Raw genomic sequence first — 12104 nt, 5'->3', positions numbered from 1 at the left:
CTCCTTTCCCCATTGTTGTCTGGAGAGAGTGAGAAGGTCCAAACATTCAGGCAAGACTCTCCTGGATGAAACGACAGGGACCTGGCTGGTGAGACCTGCATGGGGCGGGGTACCAGGCAAGGGATATGCCTAGGAACCTCTTGCTTTCCAAGATCACATTAATGATCAACTAGGGAGCAAGTGCCAAGCACAGGGACCTGTGTGGTTAGGCCCCCGAGGAAGGAGAGAGGTGAAGGCTCCCTCCCTAGACACTTAGGAGGCCTCAGAGAAGAAGGTGGCAGGCTCCTAAAAAGCCTGAGGCCAAAAGGAAGGGGAGGGGCCAGACCAGGGGTCACCAAGTAGCTCTCACACTCACCCAGATGGCCCACAAAAGGCACTGAATCAGGGATCCCGGTTGGCTCAGGGGTTCAGCGACTGTCTTTGGCCCAGGGCATGATTCTGGAGTCCCGGAATTGAATCCCACATTGGGCTCCCTGCATGGAGCTTGCTTCTCCCTCTGCCTGTGTCTCTGCCTCTCTCTCTCTGTGTCTCTCATAAATAAATAAAATCTTAAAAATAAAACCCACAAAAGACAAAAAACACAAAAGGCACTGAATCTCCTCTTGGCTCTGGCTGCTTCACCTCAGCAAGGCCATCAGCTCTCCAGAGTCCCAAAAAGCACCTTTCCTCCTAACCCCCACCTGTGGCAAGGGTCCCTCACGCCAGGCACCCTGCACACCGGAGGCAGGGTCTGAGACCCAAAGGAAATGGAAGACACATAACGAGAGAGTTCACAATGCTGCCTGCAGCGGACGGCCTGTAACATAGCAGGTGCTCCATTAAAGCTGGCCCAGTGGCCGCGTGATGGAGCCTGACCCTAGCAGCCCCCAGCTTCAAGTTCCAAACACAACTTAGCACGCTGAGGCAGCTGTCCTGCTTGATGTGGGAGGCGCCTGTCTGTGTCCTTCTGGCCATAAAGTAGTGCAGGGTGGGTGCCAGCCCGTCCCACTGCAGCTCCCTTGGTGTGTCTGAGGAGCAGCCTGGAGACGAGCTGGGTCTCTGGGGAAGGACGGCTGACAGCTCCCCTCCAGACAGGCAGGTGGGTGCCAGTGCAGGGCCCGGGAACTACAGCCCACCCCTGCCCCTGCTTCCCCTGCCTGAGAAAGGCAGCTGCTCCATCAAAGCGCGAGCTAATTAGGACTGTGTATACTGCCACGTGCCTGAGGAACACTCACCCGCGACAGGCAGGGTCTCTTCTAGGAAAAGACGACCATGCTGACAAATTCACACACACATCAAAAGCTGCCTCCAAGGAAGGGAGGCTGTGGAGACCCAACCTCACAGCAGCCTCACAGGGAGCACCATCCCTCATGGGCCCTGAGTGGTGGGGACAAGGAGCCCCAGAGAAGCACCTGACGCTTTGTGCTTGTCCACAGATGTGCTGAGAACAAGACCTAGAGCTAACCTCAGAAGACAAGGGGTGTCCTAAGAGACCCACTTAGGCATGCTGGGTAGGGGGGCCCAACCGGCACCACCCAGAGCAGCAGCCCTGTCGTGAACATGAGGCAGTGCTGGGAAAGAGGGGACCCGGGCTCACCCATATCGCACTTGTTAGGAAGGGGCAGAAGGCTCAAATCCCTAAAGGAACCACGGCACTGACAAGAAACAAAGTACCTGGGCCTAAAGGGGATGGCACAGACCCTGAAGGCAAACCCCTGGGATCCTCCCAACAGAGAATAAACTGATGGGGAGGAAAGACAAGATGCCAAAGCCTGTAAGAGACAGATGCCCCTCACTTTCCTTGTCCATAGAAGCCCCAGTGTGAGTCACGGAGGGCCAGATAGCAGTCTGTCCCAGGAAAGATATCGGGGTGAGCCACTGCTTGGAGGAGCCCCACAGGCAGGACAGGTCTTCGAGGAAGCTCAGCCAGCTCTCGGCCACAGAACAAGCCAGGCTCACAGGGGAGGAGACCCCACCGTCAGACTTTACTTAGAAGTTACAGAATGAATGAATGATATGTAACATTAGGCCAGACCAGGAGGTTCTGAACCTAAGGCCTGTGGTGGTTCTGAGAGACAACAGGAAGGTCTGGGCTGGAAAAGCCAGGAAGGCTGGCCTGGAGGAGAGATGCTGAGGAAGACAGCTCATGGACAGGAGGAAGGACAGGTGCCTGAGTGGGTGTGTGGAGGTGAGACCGTTCAATGGACAGCTGCCCTGGAAAGCCACGGTGAAGGGAGCCAAAAGGTGCAGCTGATGAGGGGCACCAGTGCAGGTCAGGTGGCCATGCTGCTGGCAGCACCAAGGAGGGCTGCTGGCCGGGGCCCAGGAAGGGTGATGCAGGCCCAGGCTTAGCCCAGCAAGCAGATCCCACCCTGCTCCTCCTCCTTCAGCACACATCAAACCCAAAGTAAAATCAGAGTTGGTGGGGATCCCTGGGTGGCTCAACGGTTTGGCGCCTGCCTTTGGCTCAGGGCGCGATCCTGGAGACCCGGGATCGAATCCCACGTCGGGCTCCCGGTGCATGGAGCCTGCTTCTCCCTCTGCCTGTGTCTCTGCCTCTGCCTCTCTCTCTCTCTCTCTCTCTCTCTCTGTGACTATCATAAATAAATAAAAATTTATAAAAAAAAATCAGAGTTGGTAACAAGTCCTTTCAAGGCACACAGACACCAGAGAGGGCCTAGGAGCAGAGTCTGCCTCAGGACAGGGGCCCTAGGGATAGGAGAGGAGACAGGGGGACATGGTGAGCGAGGCATGACCCAGTACGCTTAGGTCAGGTCAGGTTTGTCTGCCCACCCTCCCTCAATCCCCCTCCCAGTATGACACCCTTGCCTCCTTTCCCTTGAGACACTGCTGCTTCTTCTAAGGCTTATGGTCCTCATGGGGTGGGTCCCAACCCCCTTAGCCACAAGGAAGGGCTTGTGGATGGAGCATGGGTCCATCTTAGTTCACCACTACCATGGCCTCTATGGGCCGCCCAGGCCTGAGCAACCCAAGTCCTGAGTCGACAATGGAGTCAGGATAGAAAGTAGTCCTCGTCTCTAGAAGACAGGCTGCTATCAGCCAGGAGCACCCACAGTCACGATGAAAATGGCTGTGTCCTACCGCCTCCCCTAGGAGAGCAGCTAATCAAGGCAGGACACAACAGAGCTCTGAGAGAAAGGTGCGAGAGTGGAAAGTGAAAGCCTGGTACTTTGTTCCTTACTAAGATCACTTTCGTAGGGCAATAACTCTACTTCCTCGCCCAGAACAGAGGCCCCAAGAACCCGGGTGAGTAGAGCAAGTCTGGCAGACCATGGGTCTGTGGCCAGGTGCAGCCTCCAGCCCAGGGCCTTTTTTCCTGACCAATTTAAATGGTCAGGTGCCCAAGTGACTGTGGGCCTCCCCAGGCTTCAGTGGTGCCACATACACTTTAGGGGTTCCATATAATTCCCTCCGAAAACAGTCTTAATTCTGTCCAGCCGAAAGGCTGAGGAACACAACAGAGGGTGGCTGGGGAAGGAGCGTGTGTCTCCCAATGACACTCAGGCCACCAGGCAGGGCAGGGAGTCTGAGCAGCCCGCTGCGAGGGACAGATACCAATGTGCTCCCAGAACCTCCCCCTCCCCTGGAAGCTCAGCCGTAGGGGCTCTGCATGTTCATCACTGTGTCCTCTGGGGGATGAAATGCCCCAAGCAACAGAGTGAGGTTAGGGGACCTGCAAGGGCCAGGGCCTGGGGAATGCTGGGTGGGAATGCTGTGTATGTGAGCTGATGACCTGGGACACATCCCTCCACTTCTGTTTCCTCTCCTGGGAGGCAGAGCTTCGGCTACTTGGCATTGAAGATACGACAGCTAATGAACCAAAATGCCACCAGTGTAATGTGATGGAGACATTATGATCACATGGAGTTAGCTACGAGGCACCCAGACCATACCCTTTGGAACACAGATGCCTGGGCACATGGGTGCCAGCCTCAAACCCCATCTGCAGGCTCAGGACGGAGCTGTGGCCTGTGCAGGGGTGGGGTGGAAAGGCGGTTCTTGTGGAGGGAAGGTGGGTGGCCTGACAGTTGGGGAGTTGAGCGCATCAGGGGGGCAGGGGCCTGGCATGCCTCTCAGCGACATCGTGGCGCTGCTGTGCTCAGTCAACAGAAGGATATTAAGGACGAGCTCGTCTCTGATGAGATGAGACCAAACCTTGTTCCAGGCTAAGCCGGCTGGGCTGAATAAACACCATTAGCACTTGGGTTCCTGGGATGCTCACAATCAGCAGGTGAGTCAGCTGCCTCTGTGCAGAGGGAAAGCAACAGCTTCGACTCTGTAAATCTTGGGTGGGGCTAGGGGGACAGATCACAGAAACAGAAATGATTACATGTGCAGAAACCACGTAATCATGGTGGGGTCAGGGTAGCCGATGGAGGCAATTTGCCGAGGGTCAGAGATCATGTTAGCTAACTGAACATCTGGGGGGCAGCCTGGGGGGCAGCCTGGGGGAAGGTGGGAGAGCCGATCCCAGGGAGCACGGCCACGCCTGTTCAGGGACCCCAGGAGAGTGCTGCCCAATGAAGGTTCCTGAGTGGCCTCTCCCTCTCTGACACTCAGGACTGGCTACATAGTTTTTAGGCCCAGTGCAAAATGGAGATGTGGGGGGAAAAAATGGAGATGTGGGGGTCACGTGAGAAAACTCTTAGAAACTTCAAGATGGTGAGGGCAGAGCCTGAAACCAAGCCCGGGTCGGGTTGAGGGTGGGTCCCGTGCAACTGTACAGTCGCACAGCCACATGGCAGATGGGGCTGGTGTCCGGGCTGCATGCTCGGTAATAGTACACAGAGATCCTGTCTGGGGGGAACTGGACAATGAGGACTGAAGACGGAGTTTGAATGACTGGAAAAGGATAAAAACTGGAAAAGGCAGAGTTCTGGAAAATAAGGCTTAGGTTGACTTATCACGTGGGGCTGAGTAAATACCAAGATGAAATCCCCAAACAGAGTCTGTGTCATCGGGTCCTGGTCGGAACCCAGACTCTATGCTTGTCCACACGTCAGGGCCTGTGCTCTCATGAGTCCTCACAACATTTCTAAGTAACATGATAATTTCTTTTTCATTGTCTTAACAACAAAGGGATAAAAGTGCCATTGTTGTGAAATACTTCCAGGGAAGATTCCATGTGGTGTGGAGAGGGGGCCTATCTCAGGGCAGGACATGGTCAGGTGGATCGTCTGCAATCCCGTCCGAGGAAGTGGTTGGTACCCGCTCCCCTTCCTGCCCAGAGAGAATGATGCCTTCTCTGCTGGCCTCACTTGTTGTGCCCCAGTGCAAGGTCCTAATCATCTGTGGAACACAAGGATTTACAGGATGTGCAACCCTGAAATAGGTAGTTCGTTAGGGGTCGATATTGGCTTGCCATCCAGGAATTCATGGGGGTAAGCAATCAACTAGTCAGTCAAGAGATGGACAGTTACCAACCTGAATAAACACAGAATAGGTTCACCGAAAGAATAAATGCCACATACAACTCTTCCACGTGGACATGCAGCCCCCAGGAGAACCAGAACATACAGCTTATAACATGAGGCTCATGCCACAGCAAGGATGATGGGAAGCACACGGGCCACTCCAGAGATTCCATCTGGACCTGGGGGGTAGGAGTATCGCTGGGCCTACGCATAAACAGCTCCAACCAGAAGCCAGTCATGTAAGCAAACGTGGGACACACGCAGGCCACCTCAACGACAGTGTCCATAGGAGTGGCTGTAAGAGGCCTCCATTGCACATGCAGGGCATGCACAAAGACCCACATCAAATCCAACCTCCACCCCCCACCCCAAAGAGAAACGGCCTCAGCGTGTAGCCCTAAAGAATCTTAATAGGCCTCTGATCACTCTCACATATAATGCTACATGACCATCACCAGGAACACTGTGTTATTTTACCCTTAAATGATTTCAGATTGGGCACTTTAAAAATTACAGAAAATGACCCAGAAAACTAACTTACAGAAAAGTTACAAAACAGTAAAGGAACTCCCATTAAGATTCGCCAATTGTTAACATTTTACTGCACCTGCTTTTTAATTTTCTTTCTTTACATATTTAGATATATTATTTTCTCTCCTGAAACATTTGAAAGTTGCCCCTTTACCCCTGAATATAGCAAGTGTGTCTCCCTCATAAGAACCGAGTACAATTATCAAATGAGGAAATTAATATATGATCTACTGATATTCGGATTTTACCCACTCCCCAAAATATCCTTTTTCTAAGAACAATTTTGGTCTCGGATGCAATCCAGGACTTGGCACAATGACCTCAGCAGCACGCCTCAAGACCCCTCGACCTGACACTCCCCCCTTAGCCTGTGTTTGTCTTTCACGATACCGACAGTTTTGAAGAGCGCAGGCCAGTCGTAAAATATTCCTCAGTCTGATGTCTTCCCATGGTTAGACTGAGGTTCCACGCGTTGGTGTTGGCAGGAACCGCACAAGCAGTCTCTCTCAGTGCGTCTCATCAGAGGGGCCCACAAGGGGCCATGCTCACTTTGATCACTGGTCACAGTGGCGTCTGCCAGATTTCTCCATTGTAAAGATGTCATTTGCCCCTTTGAATCTAATACATATTCTGTGGGGAGACACACTTCGAGACATGAAGACGGCCTGCTCCTCATCAAACTTTCTCCCACTAGTTCTATATGTTCAGGGATGACTCCTCCCTGTACGTGCTGGCACTCCACGCAAAAGGAGGCTCTTCTACTTTCTCACTCATTCATTTCTATCAGCATAGATTCATGGCTTCTCGATTAATCTATGGGTTATAATCTATTTCTATCATTGTTTATTTTGATGCTCAAACCATCTCTGATTTAACCACCAGAGCCTTTTCATTCTGCCCTCAGTGTCTCTTTTACTTATTTCCATCCTTCTCTCAGCACTTCCTCACTTTCTGGCTCAAGACGTTCCTGCACAAGGTGCTATACTTGTGCTGTACCAGCTGTAGAATCAGTCATTCCACCAAGAAGCACCTGGGGCAGTTTTTCAAAATTCTAATGGATTCTAACCCTTATCCTATCCTTACTGCATCAAAGCCTCAGCAGATAGGGCGAAAACCCTGATTTTTCATAAATGTCCCACCTGATCCTTACTGGGAAGTCTGGCACTGATGTGAGGACTCACATTTGGGATAACTGAACCCCATTACCAATCTTTTGACCTGGTACAGCACCTCTGACAACTGGCTGCCCAATATTTGAAGATTAGAGCGGTAGGGGATGGCCCCTCAAACAGGCAGCTTTCCACCACCTTGAGTTTTAAACTCTTCTGCTTTTAGGAAGCTTATACCTCCTGGTCCCAAGTCTGTCCTCTTAGTGCAGAGAGGGTCCGCTGACTCTGTCCTGACAGGTTACCCCTTCTGAAGCTTAGGAGGAGCCAAATGCCTGGAGAAAGCTCCCTTCAAAATCTGGCCAGCCTATCTGCAGGGCTCCTGCCTGGCCCACCCCTCCAGAGTCCAGTGCACCCAGCTGCCTCTGCCCCAGGACCACTCTGCAACCAATGCCTCAGATTACAGAAAAGTTTTTGGCAATAGTGCTGCAGAGCCGATTCACCCTGGGCCTGTCTAGATCCAATCTCTGAAAGTTGTTCACATGAGCCAAAGATTCTCCAACATGGCCCTGAACCTAAGCACAAGGAGTATGGGTAGTATGACATCACACACTTGTCTTTGGGTGGCAGGATTTATTTTTTTAAGCAACAAATATGGGTTTTTATGAAATTAAAAATTCAATAACAAGACTTAAAATGTCACTTGGCTACCCAAGCCCTTCATCCTAGCACGTCACTATACTTTGGGATCCTCATCCTGTCATGTACCCAACATGGTGGCTAGCCCTTTCTGATCTATGTCATTTGCCCCCAGGTCCTCACATAAGGAACTAAATGCAGGTTTGTCAGGAGAGTCTGACATGAGATCTCTGGCACAACACCACAGTCAAGGCTCTGTTGTGGACACTGAACCATTCATAAACAAACATCTATTAGATCTGACTGTTCAAGCAGCTACAAATCCACCTGTCTTTATCATTTCTCTACCCGACCTATTAGATTCTCATGAGACTCTGCTAAATGCTTTCCTGAATTGTAGAATCCCTCTATGTCTTTAACACTGGTCTAAGCTCACAAAATGGCAAATCTTTCTGAAAAGTAAGTTTAAGCTAGGAAGGAGCATGAGAGAGTTCCACTGCTTGACCTGGGTAGTAGTTATGTGCGTGTTTACTTTTTTTAAGTTTTATATATTCAAGTAATCTCTATACCCAATGCGTGACTCAAACTCACAACCCTGGAGATCCAACCTCAACTAAAACCAAGAGTAGGACGCTTAACTGACTGTGCCACCCAGGTGCCTAAGGAAGACCACTCTCCTTAAAAGAGAAGTCAGAGGCAAAACACATACTGTAAGGGAGGACGGGGATGCACATCACCTGCTGCACTGACTCATGTGCTAAAGCAGGGGGCTTGCTGCCTTCCTAGGTATCACTCTCACTCTGAACACTACCTGCCTGGGCAGGTCCCTGTGTTCCTAGCATCCCAGGTCTCACCCCCTGCCCTACCTAGGTATTCCCAACAGTGTTGTCAGAGCCTTACACCCTTCTCTGTTTGTTCACCCTTTTTCATCTTATATAAAAAATCCTAACTGCTCCCTGTGCCCCCAGTTGGCTTCCAGGCATCTCCTCCCTTGTTCCCTGCAGTAATCACCTGTGACTGCATTGAACACATTTCATTTCTCAGACTGAGTCACCCTTCCTTTTGAAGCTCTTGCCCCAACATCCTATCTACTTGTTCCTGGACCTTCTATAATCTGCTTTTCCCAAACCCAGAGAGTTCTGTGTTTCTCTTGACTTCTGCAAACTTGGTCACTTCCTGCTAAGATCCCCAGCACTTTCACTGTACTTAACATATCCTCTCTGTTGCTCAGAATATAACTTCAGTAAGGTCCTCTTCCAATGATTCCCTTAATCATCTGAGAGATCAAACTGTCAGAAGAGTAAGTTAAGAATTAAAACAAATCAAGAATTTGTCAGTCTTGTTTTCTACTGGAGGAGATTTCCAGCTGCTCAGACACATGGAGACCCGCAGCGCCACACCAACTTGCTTTGGCACCAGTTTTGTAATCTCGATTCAGAAGGCCTCTCCTACATGGAGGGTAAATACTTGACATCTTCTTCCATGGTTTGTTTGTGTGTTCTTGGGCAGGCCCAAAGCCAAGGATCTACACTTGTGTTTCAGCAAAAGCCCAAACTCTGTGAACAAACCAGTGAATAAAAGCTGATCTGGCAGCAGAGAGAAATGGGTTCAAGTCCTCCTTTCCAGTGTTTTTAAGTTGTGTGATTTGAAAAATTACTTAAAACCTCTTTACACTTTAGTTTCTGTACCTATAAATAGGAGTTAGTAATATTTATCCCTTGGGATTGTTGTGGGGATGAAATATGATAATATATTAGGAGATTAACACAATTCCTGGCAAATACCAAGCATTCAATTAATAGTTGCTTTACCATAAAGTATTATACTACTTAATGACAATTACTATTTTTACTTTTCTGCTAAGGAGCCCCTGGGCTTTCAGGCTTCTCAAACGTAGGAGGGGCTACCTATGGTCCAGACAGAGAAGTACCACCTCCCACTGAGCGGCCCTCCATTGTCTTTCTGCACTCCTCCAGCTGCATGGATGAAGCCAGGGCAAAAAGAATTCATGGGGGAGTAAGGTGATTAACAAGTGAGAGGGAGAGACTGAGAGGAAGGATCAAAGAAGCTAATTAGAGCTGGCTAAAGGGAGGCCACAGGGTGGGTAACTGTAAGACTGAGAGCTAAAGAGAAATTATCTGTGGCCTATAATTATTCAACAAATGCCTCCCAGTAATTGTCTCAGGCAGTCTGAGGGAGGCAAGGTAGGAGTAACAAGGTTAAGCAGAAGAAAATTTAGGCTAAAGCATATGGGAGATTTTTCACATAGTAAAATTTATCCAGTTTATTAGAGAACACAGAGAGGAGGTTACTTGAGGTCATCCACACCAGCTGGTGGCTCATCTCCATCACCCAGGGTGCTGGGGGGCCAGCATGGGCCAGATCCACAGGGTAAGGGGGCTGCAGGGAAATCACCTAGCCAGTCTTTGTTTTGAACTGCGGGCCCTACACCTTCTAGATAGGCCTTTGGTGGCTCAGGAAGGAACTTCTTTACTCACTCAGATCTTGCTCCCAAGGGCTCAGAAGCATGCACTGGGCAATCATACACTCTTCCCTCCAACTTCCTCCTCTCCTTTATGAGAGCCAAGGGAATCAGGCAGGGCCTGTTTGGCTTTTGCAACAAACTGCAGAAATGCTTATGAATGAGCCATTCCTTTTTCCCCAGTTTTATTGAAAAATAATTGACATACAGAGCTATCTCTTAACAGCAAAAGTAAAAGCAACAATTGTGGGATGGTCCATAGCTGAAAATGACAACACTGAAATGCTTTGTTTACAGGATTTGGAAGTCATATAGACGACAAATCTCTCTGCTGTACAACATACATAACAAGTCCCCAAAATATCCTTTGTTTGCTGAGGTTCTGCTCAGATATTTAAGGTTTCTGATAGTTTAAATATGGTGAACAATATGGTAAACCATTCAAATATTTTGCATCATTGGTATTTGGAAAGATCTTTATGAACAATTAGTTACGGTTCTGAGAGGCAAGGGCAGCACCCAGGCTCCTGGTTTTCCATGGGGATGGATCAACAGGCCTTCTTGGCCAGCTCCATCTAGTGTGGTTCATCCATCCCCTGGTTTGAGTAAGAATGGGTTTCCTGCCCCTTGCCACTGCTGTCACAGAGGAGAACACTGGGTGGAGTGGGACTGATGACACCCCAGTCAGGCTGAGGACTCCAGGTCAAGGAGGACACAGAACTTGCCCTAAAATGGGAATGAACCTACAAGGCCTGCCCTCAGCTGAGGCCCTGAGGCCCAAGTCACCAGGCACTGGAGTGGGGCCTACCCACTCTGTGAAGATCTTTAAGAACTGGAGGCAAGCTTCAGTTACTCTTAGCTTCTGGAGACAGAATGATGGATGGTTCCGTTTGTCTGACTGAGGCTCTTTGTCCTGACAGTTGGTCGACAAATCCTGATTGGGCCCAGAGTGCACAGAGCACTTGGCTCAGCAGCCTGGGGCCAAAGCAAAGAATGAAAATTATTCTTGCCCTTATTAGACAAAATGAACAGCCAACAAGGACTTGTGGAGAGGCACGTTACTAGACAAGTCACTGTGCAAGAGTCCAATGTTAGGTGTAACCTGAAAAATGGAGGGCCTGACCAGGAAGGTGCCCTGGAAGAATGGCCTGAGCATGATCAAAAGTCATTAAGATAGGAGGAAAAGGCTAACAGTCCATATGTATTACCCAAATGAAATCAGATGAAAGTCTTTTTTTCTCCCCAAAGACAATGTTAAGAATCACCTTCCACAGACCCTTTAAACTTTTTCTAATAAATCGTTAAAAGGCCTTCTGCTGGAACCATTCTAATGCCAACAAGAAAGTTACACTCATAAAATAGTTAATGTCAAAATGTAAATGGTTTGTTTAAGATACAGCAATTGTTGCAGAATCAAATACAGAATCTCTATGGCTTGAATAGCAAGGGAAACAAAAGCTTGACGATTTAGTGCTCATTAAAGCCTGTCTGGCTGAATTTTAGATTGCAGCTTAAAAGAAAAAACATTAAACCAGTTCAAGTGTGAACCAACATATGCACAGCAGTTTTCAGCTGCCTACAGATGGGGCAAGGACAAAGCCTAGAATGGGGCTTATGCCTACCAAGGCTGAGGGTGTGTGTGCTTTCACATCTAGGGTAGGGGGCAGAGCCTGAGTTGAACAGAAACCCAGCACTGGGGCCCGGAGCCTGGGCTTCCACCAGGCTTGAGTTTCACATTGTGGAAAGGGCCACCGCCCACCCCCCGCACCCCTACTAACCCCCCACCCACCCACCCCTGACCCTACCACCCCCGTTTGGCTCTTTCCTGCAGGAAGCTCAAGGTGGTGAGGACAGTCAACTTCTAGGCAAGGCTGGCTTCTGCCCAAGAGAAGCAGGAAGGCAGAAGCTTCTGGCACTCCTTCCCATGTCCTG

General features: G+C 49.8%; 1 protein-coding gene across 4 annotated transcripts in view; it reads right to left on the bottom strand.

Annotated features, from left to right (window-relative positions):
- Positions 1-12104, bottom strand: part of SIL1 (SIL1 nucleotide exchange factor) — a 217782-nt gene that overhangs the window by 3915 nt on the left and 201763 nt on the right. The gene's annotated exons all lie outside the window — the stretch shown is intronic.

This window comes from Nyctereutes procyonoides, unplaced genomic scaffold (assembly GCF_905146905.1).
Source record: "Nyctereutes procyonoides isolate TBG_1078 unplaced genomic scaffold, NYPRO_anot_genome, whole genome shotgun sequence".
Lineage (NCBI taxonomy): Eukaryota > Metazoa > Chordata > Mammalia > Carnivora > Canidae > Nyctereutes > Nyctereutes procyonoides.
Note: the sequence above shows the minus strand (reverse complement) of the source record. Positions and strands in the feature narration are given on the sequence as shown.